The 20,385-nt window shown below is 36.3% G+C and overlaps 1 long non-coding RNA gene across 1 annotated transcript; it reads left to right on the forward strand.

Annotated features, from left to right (window-relative positions):
* Positions 1 to 3,640: 3,640 nt before the first annotated feature.
* Positions 3,641 to 4,485, forward strand: LOC146881587 (uncharacterized). Its single transcript, XR_014986194.1, has 2 exons — positions 3,641 to 3,896; positions 4,206 to 4,485. It is a non-coding gene; the product is annotated as an uncharacterized LOC146881587 (long non-coding RNA).
* The last annotated feature ends 15,900 nt before the right edge of the window (positions 4,486 to 20,385 follow it).

A 20,385-nucleotide genomic window follows, 5' to 3' on the forward strand; every position in this document is an offset into this window, starting at 1 on the left:
GTAAAGGTCAACTCTAGTCAACAAGTTAAACCTAGTCCAAGGTCAACCAGTGAACTAAGGTTGATTCAACTAAGTCAACTTAGAGAATTTCAAACCTAAAGAAAACAATGAACATGGATGAAGGATTATTGAACTTCCTTTCTAAAATGCTTAGTCTTTTTAAGCAAGTTCCTCCATTCTTGGTTTGGGTCAATCCTTCATCACTTGCACAATAAAGCAATGATTCATTCACTAGGATGGAGGAATCACACTAGGTTTGAAATCCTTAGGTTGTATAATGTAGGAATGGTCTTAACTCCACCTTTAAAAGTACTAATAGGATATTGAAGGATTTGCATATGAAATAGACAAAATAGTAGTGGTGCAATAGAAGAAGATGAGATGAAATCCACTTGTAGTCTCTACTTCACTCAATCTATATACTATATACTACTATTGATATATACATGTACTCTTTATCTAAATACAAAAGAACATTGAAAAACAAACTACCAATACACTTGCTAAATCCCTATGGATATGATAACCCTCATTCGACTATTTTACAACTGACTTGGTGCACTTTACAATAGGTCACACAATTGGATAACTCTTAAATCTTGATTTTGTGTGATGTTAGGGGCTTAAGCCCAATAGACTAAAATTCTCAACTAAAGTTTACCATCATCACGTCTCGCAAAGTAGGACTCCAAACCCACGAACAAGCAGTGGAAGAACTAAAAAAATTTTCCTAGTCAAATTAGGAACTAGGAGGCTCACAAATTCGCAATGTGGAATTCTTATTTTAGAGAAGCCTTGCTTTTCTAGCATGGACAAATGTTCCAATAAACATATGCATCTTTTATTCCTAGGTGCATAAGTCCCACATCGTGCAAACCATTTTATCTTCAAGAGCTTATGTAGCTTGCCTCTCATTGCTTGTGGGATTGATGGTGGATTATTCCCACTTGCACCCAATGTATGGATCATGCCATGTGTGCTATATACCGTGTCATGAACAAGCTGGAAATGTTTCGAACTTTTTATATGTGGAGGGACAAGAAGTCCCACATCAACTGGTTGAGGATTGGCTTAAGTGTTTATAAGCCACAATACATCAGAATATAACTTGAGTACTATAAGTGTAGCCTGTCATGGCCCACTTGATGGATGTACAAAGATCGTTGGAAGAATGTTTGTTGAAGACATTGGGTAGCTCTAGGTCCAAAGGTGAAAACTTCCTTGCTGAACGCTTGTTGAAGAAGGATTTAGGCTTCTCGACCCAAAGAAGACGGTGCATGGTTCAAAATAGATTGCAGAGAAGTATAATGGAAACATAAATAAAACTTAGGTCAAAAATACAAGTCCAATAACTTGGCAATTACACGAAACAAAACATTAAACCTTTAGAATTATACATTTACTGAATTATTTAAAAACAAAGAAATTAAAGTTAGGCCTTGCCATTGGCCATGATTAGGGATGTCAAAAAAATTTGTACCCGTGGGTATCCGTAGATAAAATCTGCAACAGGTAGGAAATGAATTTTGTACATGGATACTTACGGGTAACGGGTACGAGTATTTTTAATACTCGCATGTAAACGGATATCATAGTATCTGTGTCCGTGGATATCCTTACTCTCTATACTCTAATTTAAATAAAATAAAAAATAAAACAAAACAAAACATTATTAAAATAATAACATATTGATTTTGAGTGAGTTATTTTTTTATCAATTAGTTTTAAAAAAAAAATCATTTCTTTATAAACTATCATTCAACACTATTTAAACGGGTTATTTGGACAATTTTTAAAATTTATGAATGTTATGTATTGTATTTTATTTGAATTTACGATTAAAATATATTGTTGAATATTTATTTTTATTTTTTTGTAAATACCTGTGGGTACCTGTGGATATCCGTGGATATTAAAAAATTATGTGGGTACCTACATAACGGATACTCGACGGACATAGGTACGGGTACATGGCATATATTTATCCAGCGGGTAGGGTATGGGGGAGCTACTACTCGTACCCTACCCACCTCGTTGACATCCTTAACCATGATGCACACCCTTGGGTGATTGTCATCAAGTTGTGTGCTTATGTAAGAAGGAAGAGTTGTGGTGTATGCTTCAAGGCAGTTCTTGAAAGTGCATGAGAAGAACTACCCCACACATGATCTAGAGTTGGCAACGGTGGTCTTTGATCTTAACATATGGAGGCCTTACTTTTATGGAGGAAAGTTTCAAATGTTTAGTGGTTACAAGAGCTTCAAGTATCTTATTGACTAGAAGGAGCTTAACATGAGGCAAAGAAGGTGGATGGATTTTCTAAAGAAAGTTTACCTGCGGGAGAGATTTAAGGATATGAACTTGGGAGTTGATTTGACAACAAGAATTAGTAGTTGTGGTCGAGTTACCATCAATAATGAGTTTCTTCAAATGATGAAGGACAAGTAAGAGTTGGACCTTAGTTTTAATAGAGTTTAGGTACCTTGGGATTAGAAGTAACGAAGGAGTTTACAAGAGGTGTTGATGGAATCTTGAGATTCAAGGGAATAGTATGTGTTAGAGACTCTTATCGCATAGAACTTTAGCAATATCTTAGTTTTCCCCCAAATGAAGTATAGGGAAAAACCTAGGTATATCAATCTATGGTATTATCTAATTTTGTTTAGGGTTAATGAGTAACACCCTATTAGAATGCTACTAAAATACGTAGAATTTTTTCGCATTAAAAAATCTTCCTTATTCACTACAAAAAATTGAAGTAAATATGGCGGTTCTAAAGATTTTCATAATTTCCTTTATATACAACAATTTTATAACTGCCATATTTTCAAAATATGGCATTTACAAACATAATTATACTATTCTTTTACTCATTCACTCTCATTTACAAACAGCATGGTCAGAAGAATACAAGAAGACAGGAAACATGAAGACTACAATGGGCCTAATGGGCTTCAAATTCTTTTCTCATGGGCCAAGGAGGACATAAATATTTGATGGGATTTCTAATAGTCCATTAGTATAGTTTAACTTTAGGCCATGTATTAGGCCAAGCTTTCAATAATTGTAAGAAAACTATATAATTTTAGCACAATTTGAAATTAGATCAATTCAAGCCCAATTTTAATAACTAGGCTAAGAGTCCATCTCACATGCTCCATGCTTTGAACATTTAGCACATGGTGCAAATGAGGAATGTGTGACTTGTCACATGGCCTTTGATCTAAAAATCATGGAAGGAAGTTAGGCGAATGTGCTAGAATTAACATGGTTTCCCTTCAAATTGCTTAGCTGAAACTGGAGCTTTTCACTCCTATAAATGGAGAGATCCCTCCCTTGTAATTCTCACTCTTGAATGTGTAATGAACACTACAACATTTTAGTTTTAGGCAACACTAAATTCGTCCTATTTCTAGACTAATTTTCTAGACTTGGAAAATTCCATCAACTAAAATTTCCCTCCTATTAAAAACAAAACACTATTCAAAAACTAAAACAAAAAACTAAGACACTTTGCTAAAACTAAACACACAAAGACACTATAAAAACTAAAAACAAAAACTAATACTATGCACCCAAATAATACTTTAAACCCAAGGTAAAATCCAAATCATTTTTCAATTCCCTCCTCAAACCTAAATGTAAAAAACGTAAACACAATGTCTCACTTGGTCCCTCGCCTTCATTGTGGTCGCATCCCTTTAATAGTGGTTGCCTCACCTTCACCTTTGTAGCATCGCCTTCTCCATGCTAGTTGATTGAAAATTGGAAGTGGTGAAAATAGAAAGAGCTTAGCATCGTGCATGTGCCTCTTCGTGGTCGCCCTTCGTCGATCCAACTCTACACCATGGTCTCCCTTTCATTGACGTTGGTGCTCTCATCATAGTCCTACTTAGGTAATCATTTTATCTATCACTCTTCTTGGTTGTCACCATGTACAGGTAATTGTTGTTTTCATTTTTTGTTGGTTGATTTGATTGAATATTGGTTTGATTTCTTGTTTCGTTACTTTTCCTTTATGTGTCTATAATCTAGGGTTATTTTGTTTGGCTTTGAATTTTATTGTTTGATTCTATTAATTTACCTTTTTGTGTATGTAATTTAGGGTTAATTTTACTCAACAACGCTTTAGCTTTGGCCTAATATGAGTTTCTAGATTTGTTTGACCTCCTATTAATGAATGATTTTCTGGATTTGCGCTTCAGCTTCGCCCTAGTCTGAGTTTCAACAACGTCATTTTCACTATTTATTTGAAGCTTCAATGAATCCAAGTTGTTAATGAGTGTGTTTCAGCTTAGATTGCATCGAAAGTGGAAATGGTGAAGTCAAAGAGATTTGAAGGAAAGGTGGGGATTGTGATGGCTTCCATGTAGGGAATTAGTTTAGCCATAACCAAGAGGCTTGCCCTCGAGGCTGCTTCCGTTATCATCTCTTCTTGCAAACAAGTTTAATTCCCCTTTCATAATTTATTTTCTATCCACTGAATTTTAGTTTTCCCCTTCATATTCTTCATTTCCACTTGTGCCCTCCTAGATCGAGGACGTCTCTAGTAAGCTGCGGTCCTATGATAGCCTAAAAATAAAGTCTTCAATGGCACGAGATATGGTAAATAATATGAAAATAGCGAAAGATTCTAGTGATCAGATATTATATCTCTGTAACCTACATTTGGTAAATATAAACCGACTTATGGGACGTGATTATTATTCATTATTTATTATCTTTTAGGTAGGTTGATAAGAAAAGATAGGATGATGTAAATCTACAAATTTGTAACTGATTTACGTATAAAGAAAGCATAAAATCCCTAGTTAAGAAGATCATATAGTATTTTCGGTAAAAAAAAAAAACTAAATTAAACAAAATTGACGAAAATAAGACTTATTTGAGCACAAAAACAAAATTAGGACTTATTATTTGACAAAAATTGATGAACAATTGGACCAAAAAGGTATTTTAACCTTATTTGTACTTCCAATTGGAAGCATGGCTTTTATGATGGTAAATTGTCTACTATAGATGTCATGAATTCCTTTTTATTCTCATACACAATTTTCTGTATCCTAATTTTTTCATCATTTTATTTTCTTTAAAGATAATGAAGATAATGACAAAGATAGAAAAGTATAGGGGACTTGTTCTAATGCTACCTTTAATGATCTTGAAAATGAAGAATGATATTTGGTATTTGTTTAGGTGGTGGAAGATGCTACGAAAGAATGGGTTAGATGGAACTCAAGTAGAAATTCATTAACTTTTCTATTTGGTGTAATAGACTTTTAGTAACTTGTGGTATTTTTTTCTTTGGTATTTTTCTTATTTGAGGAGTTGCCTCGTGGAGTATTGACTTTCCAATTAAGACAATGATCTTTCTATGTGATTTCAGCCTTTTCACTGTCCCAAGATCATGGATAATATAATGTAGTTGTTTTGTTGGCAAAGAAGCGAGCAAACAATGTTGGTGCAAACTTAAGAATCCTAAGGGAAATAATTGAACAAGTGCAAAGGAGGACACTGATAATGATGAAGCTCTTTGTGGCGAAATTAAGAGAAGGAACTCCATAAGTGTAATGGAAATGGATTGGAAACAAGGTTGAAGGCCCTTGTGCAATGATATGGTTCGGTGAAGAGGAAGTTCTAGGAAGGAGAAGTTATCCTAGAGAAAGAAGGCTAGAGGAGATCTTAGGAGATTCCTAGCAAGCATGACTCTGAAGGAAAAAGTTTGAAGTGATCTCAACAATAGGCTTTTACCATTAAATTCAAGAGTACCTTTTACTTGAAGCATGGAAGCTCTTTTATAGCCAAAGTAGCTCTAATACCACTTGATGGAGCTCCTTGGACGTGGAAGAGAAGGGGAACTCCATGAGAGTACAGCAAATGGAACTAGATTCAAGGTTGGAGGCCTTTGCAGCAATGAAATGGATGGGTGAGGGTATAAGCCTAGAACAAAGTTCTATCATAGAGGAAGGTGGCTAAAGGAGACTAAGTAGAATCCTAGTCGTGGCTCTCAATAAGACAAATGTATGGAGTGCTCTCAACATCAATGCATTTACCATTTCAAGAGTAACTGGATATAAGCTTAGGAGCCTCCCATTTATAGTAGAGAAATGGAATGAAGATACATGGATTAGGCAAGATGCATGCCTCCTAGATTCGTGAATCATGAATCGTGTGCCATGTGGAAAGTCATGTCTTCCATGCTTTTCCACCATGTGCCAAATGAGTGAAAGATGCAGCTAGGGAAGCTTCTTGCCCAAGCTTGCAAAGTGGGCTTGAATTGGCCTAATTTGAAAGTTAGAAACAATGTGCTTTGGCCAATTATTTTGGAAAGCAAAGCCTAACATTTGGCCCAAAAGAAAAGAACTATGTTATTGAATTTACATGAAGCCCATCATATTTTGATATCTTCTTTAGCCCAAGAGAATAGCATGTGAAGCCTATGAAGCTTATTGGGCTCTTGTTGATTTAGGCCCTCTTGTATTTTTTTTATCATACTTTGAGTAATTGGGCCTTTGATGGACTTGGGCCTTGATTTGAATGTGGGCCTTAGAATGTGCTTGGGCCAAATCTATCACTAATGAAGGAGAAGGATTCAAATAGCCTTTCCAATTCACATGTGCCGAAATCATTTCTAAATCTAGATCTAGAACTCCTTATTTTATAGATCAAATGCCAAGTGGCAAGTCACACTTCTCATATTTGCAACATGTGTTTCATGTGATAGGCATGACTTGCTTCTTAGAGCACCATTTGTAATACCCTATGTGGATATTACTTGGTACAGTAAAATATAATTAAAGTAAAAACATATGATACCATTACCAAACACAGGAAAATTCAAATCTTTACAACAGTCTAAAAACAAAACCAATATTTCATCCAAGCTAGCACGTATCTCCACACCTATTCCTCGCCAGCATCACCTAAAACCACATCTGCTCTGGGTGACAAAGCCACACAATCATCACACAACCAACAGAAAGGGTGAGCTTAACTAAATAAAACATACATATACAATATGAACACCTCACCCTTAAGCAACTTAACTTGACAAGATTCCTAAGAGATCTTATATCACAAGGTAATTATGCAACCATAGACTCATAATTTATATAAGACTAGCACATCCAACAACCTCGTTATCCTATCCAACCAGAGCCTTAAGGACATCACACCCTTCTACGGACCTGCCCGCTTGTAGTGCAACCTCTACGAACCTACCCGCTCGTAGTCCAACACACGTGAACAAAATAAATTACGAACCTTCCAGCTCATAAAACAATCAAGTGTGAGCGCAAATTCGACGAACCTCCCTACTCGTACTTCTCACACAAGAGTACCAACATTACGAACCTCCTTGTCCATATACATCACACATCCAAACCTCACTTATGAACCTCTCCATTTATGAGATTTAAGTATAGTATATTCATAACTCCACATGAGGAACCTATATGATTCATACCTTATCCTTTACCACACATAATCACACTTAGCATACAAGAACATTAATTTCTCAATGCAAACAGATCACCAAACCATCACACTCATATATGCAAAACATAGAAAACTCGTAATCAGCCCCTAGACTATCCCCTAGTACAGTCGAAGCACCACATGGCGGATTTCCATTGCAGACCACCTGGCAGCTTAGAAGCACCGCTTGGCACCACATCCTCTAAGGGCCTCCTTGTCCCGTCTATCGCTTGGCGGTCCAGCCACATTGCCAAGTGTTATACTAGTAGCGTCAAACTGTTGGTTTACACCTCAAACAGATTTCCTATGCACCAATCACCCAATGTAGAATGCTAGAAATACAATACATATATTCATATGTCTCATAATGACTCAAAGTGTACTACCACACATTGTATGCATCAATCCTATATCCACACATGCATTTCATCACTTTAACTCATATCAATACTTGAATTTAACAACGAATCACTCATGCTCATAGTGTAACTGACAAATAGTAACAAAATAGATCATACAAAACATTCAAAAGCATAACACAACCAAAACCTACAAATCCTTCCCCCTTTCCCACTTTTAAAATCCTCTTTCATGTATATTGCACACTTCTATATACACCTACTGCGCAAAACAGTAACAATTCAACCAATTTATATCATTATAACACGCATTCAAAAGTGAACCTTCCCCTAAAACCCAGCTTGTGCCATCACACAACAAAGAACACATTTTTCACTATAGACTAGGCATCACCTAGCAGTGCATAGCTACCGCCTGGAGGCGCACCAAAATTCATGTGCAAATTCCAGATTTCCTCACTTGCAAAAATCCCAAAATCCCAGATACGCAACCCACTCATCCAATTGCACGAAAAATTAATCAATCATGCTTTCATCATCCATACTGATGAAGGATTATCTTGTTTCCTTTTAAGATTATTTAATATGGTGTGAGTTAATTAAGAAAGCTAAGTGAAATCCCCATTGGACATTAAGATAGCAAGTTATCTAGATGTGAAGGTTCCTTTCACAAAGCTCAAGAGAAGAAGATAAGGGATTGATTCAAAACAAAAAGGAAATGGAAAGCACATAGAAAACCAAGAACAATTGAAGGAAGAAGAAAACATAAAATGGAAAGGAAAGGAATGGTAAAAATGTGAGGATGATGTGATCCCAATAAAGCCGTTAGCTCCGCTATCAACACACGTTCCTTTCGTTGCTCTGTTAGGAACATTGTCGAGTTCACACTGTCAAGGCCATTTAGGGTTCTTTTCATGTTTTTCTCTCCTTTCGTTGTACACTCTATTTTCCTTGGCCGTTAGGTTCACGTTTTCCGGTTGCCTCTTACACCTATATAAGGGCAAGCCAATCTCATGTAATAACTAGCTTTGATGAATGAGAATTCCGGTAGAGATCACTCCCACCGTTCATCAGCTCACCCAAACCCTAGATTAGGTTTTTACCTCTTAGGGTTTCCGAAACCAGTGAGATTCGAGCCTAAACACCATACACGAACCATTCTGCTGCGTTTTCCCTCGCTTTCTGCGAGATTCAATCGGTAGAACACCGATTGGGAGAGGTTTCCGGCGACTACCACGACGGAGGAGCCTCATCAAGTGGTATTCAGAGCCACTCGAACTCGGACTGCGTTGAGATAAGTCTTTTCCTCATCTCTGGTTTTCTTCTTTGATGTTTGCCTTTCGTCTTGTTCTCAATACGCTTGCTTCTGGATTTACGTGTTGTTAATGTGTGCTATTGATATTTTTGTGCTGAAATTGATTCAATGTGCTTGTTCTATTTGTCTTGAATCAATACTGCTGATATTTTGTCTTACGCTTCCTAATCTGCCGATTCAAATGCATGTCAATTAGGTGTTTTTCAATTTTTTTTTACCTAGCTTTACAATTTTATAATCTGTGTTTTGTCTTAGGTTTTGTTTAGTTCGTTTTGTATGTCAATGATTCCATAGATGTGTGCTTAAACTGTGTTTTGTCATTGTTTCACATCTCTTTCAGTTCCTTTTTGTGTTTAAATCATTAGTTTCTGTTAGTGTATTTTTTTGTTGAGTTCTGAGATTGCTAATAGATCAATAGCAATTTTCTGCAGTGTATTTTCCACTGATTCATGTTAATTCGTGCTGCTGCTGTCTTTTTGTTGTTGTTCCTGTGTTGTTTTTGCCATTCATGTGCTTGCCAATGACTGTGCTGGCCAAACTATCATGTTTTCCACTGCTTTGATGATACATCTGCTCTGTTCAAATAGTTTTAGTGGAATTCTAGTTGGTTTTGGTCCACACATAGGCTGACTCTCTACTGCTTAGTTTGCATCAGTTCATTGCTTATTATTTCCAATCGTGTTTAGTGCAGTCTTGTAGTCCTTCATAGATGATTAACACTTTGGTTCTGTGCTCAATTGTTGCTGCTGCACTGGTATATCTATTTGAGCTTCAATGTTGTATCAGTCTCTGTGAGCATTCACGAGTTTCATGATTCTTTCTGCAACTCCTCCAGATTTTGAAAATAGTGCTTGGTTATTGGAGTTGTTTGAATTTGAATTACAGAACTGCAGTCGTGTCTTTTGCTTTGAATACCAGTACTTTGTTTTCACTGTTTTTTTTTTGTCTAGTGCTGGTTTAGTTTGTCTAGATCTCTCAAATGTTGCATATCTTACTTGGCCATGTGTGTTTAGATTTGCTTGCTTTTTAATCTGCCTTGTTCAGATTTTGTTCTTACAAGTTGCATCAGTTGGCAATATTTTGATTCTCCTTGTTGCTTGACTGAATTGTGGAGTGAACATTGGATTCACAATGAAACATTGCGTTTATGCAATATCAGTTGCTTTGAACCACCCATTTTTTTTTCCAATTCTGTTTCAATCAGTTTGTATTCATAGTGCAATTGTTTTATTTGGTTTGAATCACAGCGTCAGTGTTGTTTGCATCCAATTTTAGTTCCTATATCAGTTTTAGTGGTTTCCATATTTTCATTGACTCTTGCTCCATTAATCTCTTCATGTTTTAGATTCAGCTATGCCATGTAATTTGTTGAGTTGCAACTGCTGTTTTCTCCGAATTTGATCATTGAAATTACTACTTGTTGTTGTGTCATAAATTCAATTCTGTTATATCATTCGTATTGCAGTTCTGTGTGGCAAGTTTCTGTTATCATATTTTTCACTGCACTGGCCAAGCATACTCTGGTTGCCTTTTGTTGTGTCTTGTTTCTTTGTTTCCTTTTTGTTTCTTTCCAATTGTTTTTGAGTTGAATCATTTGCATCTGTCATATGCCATTGACCATTTGAATGGAATTGGATAATTGCTTTGAAGTGAACTGTGCTTTAAAACATTAGTTGCATATGTGATCTGTTGAGTTGAAAAGAAAATTCTGTGAGTTGGAACGAAAATTTGTGGATAAGACTATGATTGAAATTCTACATTGACTCATTTGAGTGAAGAGAAAGAGTGCATCAAAATACTAAACAGTTCACAATTTCGTATTCACCATTCCTTTCCAATACAATGTGCATGTGCTCTTGATTCAACTTGTTTTGAGTCTTTGTTTGAGTTTAGTTTTATTCATCTTATTCTAGATACATTCTTTAGGTTCCTTTTGTGTGCCTTCTTTATTGGTTAGCTTGTTTTTCTTGCTTGTCTTTCTTGGCTATCCTTTGAGTTTGTCTATTAAATCTTTCACTTGATGTTGTCCAATTCTTTCAATTGAGCTTTTATTTTTTTTTTCGGAAATTTTTACTCTCACGCAGCTTGATTTGCACTTGATTCTGTGTTAGCTCTTGCATACTCACTGTTTTGGCAGCCTTTGTAGGTGAAGCCTCTTCTTGAAGGTGGAGTGGTGAGTGACTTTGTTGTGAGAGTACATTGCCGAGAGAATTGTGGTGTAAGCTGGGACTTGAAGAGCATCAAAGTGGGAGACACACTTGAGGGAGACTTATTTGGAGGCTGGTCGAGAGAGAGACATAGATTAGCATAACTGTCTTTTATTTTGTGTTTTGTTGTTTTCATATCACGGCATTTGTGTATTATTTCTTTTTCAGTATTTTTCCTTTCATTTGGCTTAGGTGGGAAAATGCTTTAGAGCAATCCCATCCTTAGCATTTCTTTGTAATAGTTTAAGCATTTAGTGTGAGGTTCAAGGGGTTCCAAAGGCCACTTGAATTTTCACTTAGGATTTTCGTCTAGTTTCTGTTTTTTCGCCTTTATGTTTTCTGTTTTATGCTTTTAATGTCCAGGTTTTGTGTGCTTTGTGTTTGCCATTTATGTTTTAGGTCACCGTGATATCTAGGTGCCATCTGTTTAACACCTAGTTGACCTTCTTTTGGTCTATAAGTTTTCACTCTCTTCACACACACTTTCTCAATTTGTTTTTCACACAATCTGTTTTTATTTGTATTTTTATTGAGAAATTTTGTGAAAGCATTTTAGAGATCTCTGGCTAGGAAAGGCTTAGTTCCTAAGCTTGTCCATGTGACTCACCTCCCTTTCCTGGGAGTATCTCTAGAACTCTTTTCCACTACTTTCTCTTTAGAAATTCATCAACTTTGTGAAAAATTGTTTTGTCAAAAGTGTTTTAAAATGAGTTTTTCTTCTTCTAGCCGTATGCATGTAGATAGGCATAATAGTGTGTATTTAGATAGGCATTGTAGTCATGAGTTGCATCATACCATTCATAGTGACATTCCATTCTTTGGGGAAGATATAGGACCAATATCATTTAAAGATTGGATGTGGGATACTGAAAAATTGGTGCAACCTTTGTTTAGTAAATATAGTCATATAGACATTCTGAGGCATGTTACATGTTACATCTAGATTTGTAGGACGTGCATTAGATTGGTGGCAAGAGAGGCAATATCTAGTGAAAAAGGGGAGAACATCATGCATCAATACATTTTATGAATTAAAAACATGCATGTGGAAACATTTCATACCCCCTTCATTTAGGATCACTAAAGCACAACAAGTTAGGATAGAAGACTTTATTGACATTGGGGATGCATTCATCCAAAACATTGATAAGTTTTCTAGACTAGAAAAAGATTTTAAGCATAATTTAGACTTGCTCTTGAGTGAACAAAGAAAGAGAGAAAAATACAAGAGAGAGCAAGCTAAACATCAAAAGCTTCGAGAATTTGCAAAAAGGAGAGAAAAAGAAGCGTTCAAGAAGTTTTGTGCTAAAAGAGAACAAGAGAAAAGAGAGATAAATGAGAAGAAAAAAAGAGAGGAAGAAGAAAAGGCTAAAGAGGAGAGTCTAAGAAAAGCAAAAGAAGAGAATGAGAGAAAAGAATTAGAGGAAAGAGAGAAAATAAAACAAGAGAGTAATCTTGCAAAACAATCACAAGTGGTAGGGTTAAAGTGTATTTCAAAAGAGCGAACAGAACTCTGTGTTAGGGATTTGGTGATCAATTTTTCACCAATTCCTTACATGAAGATCCCATTTTCAAAGGGCGTTTTTCAATCTTTAAACTCTACTCACTTTTCCATTAAATCTTTTGTTTTCTTTTCTTTTCAAAATTTTTGTTTTCCATCTCATTTCTTTATTTCATCCTCCTCAACTTGTTTTGCCAAAACACACTTTGATATTAAAATTCTTTTCAAAAATCATCTTAGTCAAAGTGTGAAACATTTCTTTTGTGAAGTGGGCTTAATACCATCGTTTTCAATCTTTAAAGGCCCATTTTGACAAATTTTCCATCCAATTTTACTGCATGGTCTTTATGATTTTAATTCCATTTTATTTGATGACTATTGCAGATTTGTTTTTGATCCTGGTGGTACTATTATTTTGGTTGCTGTGAGCCTTTAAATAACCCTTAGATCTGAGGACAGATCCTTTTCAAGGGGGAGGGGATGATGTGATCCCAATAAGGCTTATAGCATTGGGCCAACGCCTAGGCCCATTCCTTTTAATTTCTTTTTAATTTCTTTTATTTTTTTTTTATTTTAATTAAATAAATGTCTCTAATTGGGTTTGTTTGCTAAATGCAGCCTATTTTCTAAGTTGCCAATTAATGAAGAGTTGACATTGGGCCTGCGGCCCAACTCTCCTTTACACCAACAATCATACGCTTCTTCAATTGTTTCTCCAGCACATCACACGGATCCAACCACACCTCTTGCTTCACGTCAATATTCATCATCATATGTGGGCCATATTACGTCTGAATCCACTGCCTAATTCCTGCTGCGCGTGGATAGTTAATTCTTCTGCACACACCAGTTTTGCTCATTTATGCGTAGACAGAGCTGTCGTTTTGGGTCTGCAAACAGCAGCCCAATATCCTTCCGCATACCTCCACGTTGGCAACATACACTTTCTTCAGCAACAATCGTTTCCATTTGCTTCCAGCATTGTCTTCTAATGGGCCTTGGTAATTTGAAGCCCACATCCCACGTGTTCAGCAAGGATACTTCGATTCAGTGCTAATACCCACACTATGCTAGGGTTCACTGCAAAACTGTCACGGCCGCACTTCTTCCTTCACGCGTGACCCATTGCGCCGCTAGGATTCAGACCTTAACACAGCAAGCCGTTAGCTCCGCTATCAACACACGTTCCTTTCGTTGCTCTGTTAGGAACATTCTCGAGTTCACACTGTCAAGGCCATTTAGGGTTCTTTTCATGTTTTTCTCTCCTTTCGTTGTACACTCTATTTTCCTTGGCCGTTAGGTTCACGTTTTCCGGTTGCCTCTTACACCTATATAAGGGCAAGCCAATCTCATGTAATAGCTAGCTTTGATGAATGAGAATTCCGGTAGAGATCACTCCCACCGTTCATCAGCTCACCCAAACCCTAGATTAGGTTTTTACCTCTTAGGGTTTCCGAAACCAGTGAGATTCGAGCCTAAACACCATACACGAATCATTCCGCTGCGTTTTCCCTCGCTTTCTGCGAGATTCAATCGGTAGAACACCGATTGGGAGAGGTTTCCGGCGACTACCACGACGGAGGAGCCTCATCAGAGAAGCACGCCACTACAAGGCTAGGCTAGAAGCCATGGCAACCTTGAAGATGAATGGATGTGTGCCACCACTTGCTATGCAAGATAAGGCTTAAAAGTATTCACTCCCTAGGGAGGAAACTCTCACAAATGGTTGAGACACAAGAGTGTTTTTACTTCAAAATGTTCAACCCTTTTACATGTCTAGGAGCACCCCTTATATAGAAGAGTTTAGGGGCCTCTAAGCAAATAAAAGATACCTAAGGATGTCTCTACAAAAACCTAACCCTAGCTTCTAGAAACTAGGTCAAATAAGGTTACAAAAATGAGAGACAAAAGAGCTAACTATGGTGTGTGCAAGGCTAATTTCGTTCTAGCACAAAAGGAGACAAAGAATGTGTCTCATATGTCTCCAAAAAGTGGCCAAAGTGTGCTAAAAACAAAGGAGACCAAAGGTACATAAGTACACTTGCTTCATGCCTTCTACTTTATGCTTTATGCCTTTGCTTTACTCTCTCCTCCATATCATTTATGCTCCCCAATCATGCGCCACCTAGCTTTGCTTTCTTACTCTAATTAACCTACAAAGCAAATAAACATAGATTAGCATGTTGGCTTAAGTCAAGTCAACTATAGTCAACAAGTCAAACCTAGTCAAAGGTCAACAAGTCAACTAAAGTTGATTCAACTAATTCAACTTTGGGAATCAAAAATCACAAACACAAATGAAAGGGATGAAGGATTAGTGAACTTCCTTTCTAAACATGCTTAGTCTTCTTAAGCATGTGCCTCCATCCTTGGTTGGGGTCAATCCTTCATCACATACATACTCAACTAAATTCAAATAAACATGACATCACAACATTTTTAAACATGGACATCAAACATCATCCTCATCATGTTTTCAATTCTTCCCCAAGCCCAAAGTTCAACCCTCATGCCCATTCATTCAATGATTCACCAAGGTATCATCACAACAGTGGCATTCCAACATTTTATATCAATGAACACTCAAACAAGAATGAAGAAAATTTTCAGAAGTACAAACATTGCCACAACACCAACCAAAATGCAAGAAATAGTTAGCACTCTGTGTGTTGCCTGGTGGCCCAAGACCACCACTTGGCGATTTTTGGGCAGAACCCAGAAAACAGCATCATCCCCCTTGCGTCGCCTGGCGGGCCAAGAACACTGCTTGACAGTTTCTAGCTAATGTGTGCATATTTTTTCCCTCATTTAATGTTTAATTCTAGATTTTTAATTGAATTTAGTTCTTAAAAGATTGATTTAATTGAGATTTCTTATAATATGGGTCAATGGTTACCAGTGGGGAAACGGGTTTGTTAGCGTTATCAATCTGCTAACTAAAAAATATAATTAATGAATGTGAACTATATATACAATTATTCTTGATTTTAATAAATAGACACACAAATACAATTTAAAACATACCTTATTTGATATTTTCTTTAACAAATATTAACAGACTTACTATGACAGGTTTCAAAATATTTATCATAGTAAGTCTGGCTTACTATGACAGGTTTTTACGATGTCATAGAAAGTGTACATTTTCTATGACTCTTGCAACTATGACGCCAGAATATCTGTTATAGTAAACATGTTTTACTTGTCATAGTAAGCCTGTTTTCCACTAGCGTAAGCCACTACTTGGATTTCATCACTATACGTATTGGCACTTGAGCTTCACTATATTATTGGACATCTTCAACCATCACCTTATCATAATCTTTTTCCAATGGTAAGAGGTGGGCAATCTTCTTTTCAACGTACTCCAACTCAATGTTCATGAATGCCATAAGTGCAACCAAAACTCTAGGAACATGTGTCTAGGTTATAGACAAGAAGATTTCATTTAAATCCACTACTTTCTTACTATATACCCTCTTCCCGCTAGATGCGTCTTATACTTGATATCATCATCACAAATATGCATGTTTAACTTCAACATTAAACATTTCAAGGTTAGAATTTCCAACCTTTTTTCTCTTAGATTCATTTTGATCCTACAACCCTTGTGCCTTAGGGTAGTTCCATTAAATCATAAATTTCATTTTTCATAAGGGACTACAATTCCTCATGTATAATCGCAACCCAAATTATTAAAGTTAATCAAGTTGATTATATGAAGGTGTTTGAAGATTTTGATGTTGAACATCTAATAATTGTATTTGAGATATAAACAGTCATGAAAAATGTGTGTGATCAAGAATATAGCAAAGGTTATATATCTTGAACATCTCACGTCAAGAATAAGGTCAAATTATAACATATAATTGGGGGGCAATTATCATCTTAAAAGTTAATTTTATAAGGTTAAGTTAGAAATAAACTCATTTTAGAATGTATTAAAGCCATCAAGTGTCTATCCTAGTCAAGTTTGTTGGGGCTTACAAACTTCTTCATGGTCCCTTCTCCTTGAAACTAACCTCCTCTTGTTCTCACCATTTACATATTAGACAACACATTTATCTTCGCAAGTAAAGTAATGAAAATTTGACATACTTAATCATACAACCCATAATGTGTTTTGGGATTTTTAAAATACTGGATTTTACAATCTAGCATGAGATTTCGGATTCAAAAGCTTTCCAAATTGTACAGTCTGGTATTTATTTGTACGTGTTGGATTGTACAATCTTGAACGCTTTCGAATCTGAAATCTCGTGTCAGACTGTAGAATCCGATATGTATTTATAATCTAAAAAAATGGCATCGTAGAGATTACATCCGACGAATACAACCCTAGCTAGCAATAGTACATGCCAAAGACAACAAACCTACTTAGCTCTCACTCTTCGGGATGCAATACAAGGACAACCCACTTCTTCTCCCACAAGCTTTGAGCAATAGCTGCGGAGCCTTGAATCTGTGGAGGCGCAGAACGTTGCAATGGAAATGTGATGGAGGCAAAGAAAGTTGCAATGGAGATTTCATCCAGTAGTGTAGATGCACAAGCTATGCATGAAGGTTCAGAAGTTATGTATGAAGGTGCGACTAAGTTAAACATAGTCAGAAATGTCACTTTCATATTATCGTTTTTAATTTTTAATAATTTTTAAATTTAGGGTATTTAGGTCTTTTACTATGAGCTATGGGGTGTAAGAAGAAAATATGGGGTTGTAAGGAGAAATAGCCAAAAGAGATAATCAGAAATTTGGTATGAGCTTAGCCCAATCTTGTTTCTCTTTGTAGACTCTCTATTTGCTAGGGGGCTTCTCCCTGCACCCCCAAACATTCTTCTGTACCCCCAAAAATTACAGTTTTGACCCTAATAAATTTTTTACCTGACTCGGTGGTTGAAAGAATTAAAACGCAATTTACTGTTGTTGCTCATGGTTTTATTACTGCACTGCTACACCCTCAAATATTTTTGTTCAGTTGTTTCGTTCTTTCTTCTGCTTCCGTTCTCTTCTTCTCTCTGTCTCTTCGTCTGCTTTCTCCAGTGGTCCCTCTGTGCTTTCCATCTCTTTCATTTCTCTTTCATTTGAAGGTACTCTCTCCAATGGTGGTCCCTGCTTTGCTTTCCCTCTCTAAAGGTCGTAGAAGTGGTCTGCTTCAAGCTGCTCCAACCTCATTCATACGTGGTTGAAGCTTCTGAAATCTTTTCTGTTGAAAGTGTTCTCTTCCAGGTTATTATTCTTTCCATTTTCCACTTTAATGATGTTGTTATTACAGGATTGTTGAATGTTGATTGTTGAATGTTGTTGTTGCGAGTGATATAGTTGATGTTTTACTTTTGATCATTACAGATGTCGAGATCTGTTTTAGGAAAATGGGAAATGGATGTCGACATCCGTTTAGAATTTTTTTTTGTGTTTTTGTGAAACAGATGTCAACATCCGTTTCACATTTTTCTGAAACGGATCTCGACATTCGTTTGGTTATTTTTTTTGCTTTTTTACAAATCGGATCTCGACATTCATTTATATTTTTTCTTTTCTTTTTTGTGCGTGAGTGAGGTGCAGTGAGTTTGTGAGGTAGTGTGTGTTGTGTGCATGAGTGAGGTGTAGTTGTGTGAGTGAGTTTGTAAGCTAGTGTGTGTTGTGTGTGTGAGTGAGTCAGGTGCAGTGAGGTGTAGTGGTGTGCGTGAGTGAGTTTGTGGTTTCATCTCTTCGTTGTTTTTGTTGGTTTCTTTTGGTTTGAGCTAAGGATCAATTTTTTCTCCTGATGCATTGCATATTTTGGTTATGTGCTTGCATATTTTGCTTCGTGCTTGCCCTTAATCGGGTTCTATCATTTGGATCATACTCATATGCATGATTGCATTTATCATGCAAGGGATACACTACCACTTCAACATATATAGATTGCATGATATGAGTTTATATCTTTAACGTATTAAAATATATTTTTTATTATAGCTCATTATGGAAGATCATCATTTTAGTTATTTGAGTTTCTTGTATTCTCAAGTAAATTGTATTCTCAAGTAAATTGTAGTCTCATGTCAAACTTTTCTGATTTCGTTCATGATATCTGCGAACAAGATTATACATCTCAGTTTACAACTGATGATATCTTCCCAACTTGTGAAGATTTAATTAAGTGGGTTAGAGGGGTTGCTTTTAATCTTGGATTGTTGTCATTATTCTAAGATCAGATAAATATAATGGACAACCAGGAAGAAAGACCCATGTATTATTAGGTTGTGAAAAAGGTGGAAAATATAGAAAATATAAATGTGATGCAGAACCGAGTTTATATGGGACAAGAAAATGTGAATATCCCTTTAGATTGCTAGGCAAACCCATCTCTCAAGGGGAGGGATGGGTGTTGAACGTAAAATGTGGTTACCATAATCACGATGTCTCATCTACTCTAGTTGGTCACCCTATGCGGGTAGGTTGAAGTCCACTGAACACTCGTTGCTTGTTGATATGACTAAAAGTCAAGTAAAACCTGTAAATATACTTCTCACTCTAAAAAAAAAAGATGAGCGTAATGTGACAACTTTGAAGCATGTATATATTGCAAGATATAGGTACAAACGTTCAAGGATCGAGTTACAACAGTTATTGTTGATGTTGGAACGTGATCACTATATCCATTTTAGTAGATGTGTTGATGAATCTGATGTGGTTAGCGATCTGTTCTGGACCCATCCTTATGTTGTGAAGTTGTTAAATTCATTCAATATTGTGTTCTTAATGGATAGTACTTACAAAACCATCAAATATTGGTTGCCACTGCTTGAGATTGTTGTGTGATCTCAACAACATTAACTTTCTCAGCCGCGTTTGCATTTTTATCCAGTGAAAAGCAAAATAATTTCACTTGGGCTCTTGAAAGGTTAAGAGGTCTGTTTATGACGTTTGAGGGTGGTCCACAAGTCATTGTAACTAATAGGGATCTGACTCTAATGAATGTTGTTGGCATTGTGTTCCCTGAGTGTTATCATCTTCTATGTCGTTTCCATATTCAAAAAAATGTGCAGGCAAAGTGCAAAATGTTAGTGAATTTTGTTGATGCATGGGATGTTGTACTACAAGCATGTGAGAATGTTATGGACTGTGAAGATGAGGTAAAGTTTAACGATTGTGCTAATCGCCTTGAGCTTGTTTGTCAATCATGGCATGTATTCTTTGAATATGTTAATGACTCGTGGATCATTCCTTACAAGAAATACTTTCTAAAGGCGTGGACGAACAAAGTTATGCATTTAGGGAATAAAACATCAAACAGGTATGTTTGCATCTTCTTATTAATTCATTTTTTTATTAATGGTTTATATGATTCCATGTATAAATTGTACTAGGGTTGAGTTTGCTCACTAGAGCCTCAAGAAAGTTCTTAGAAGTAGTATGGGAGACCTTTGTTCATGTTGGGATGAAATTCACAACGTTATTATCTTGCAACATAACGAAATAAAGGCGTCTTTTGAAAGAAGTCTTAATTTGATGAGTGACTCTTACAAGGCATTGAGTTATAGAA

This window comes from Vigna unguiculata, chromosome 11 (genome assembly GCF_037176805.1).
Source record: "Vigna unguiculata cultivar grain cowpea cultivar isolate G323 ecotype 2 chromosome 11, ASM3717680v1, whole genome shotgun sequence".
In the NCBI taxonomy this organism is placed as follows: domain Eukaryota; kingdom Viridiplantae; phylum Streptophyta; class Magnoliopsida; order Fabales; family Fabaceae; genus Vigna; species Vigna unguiculata.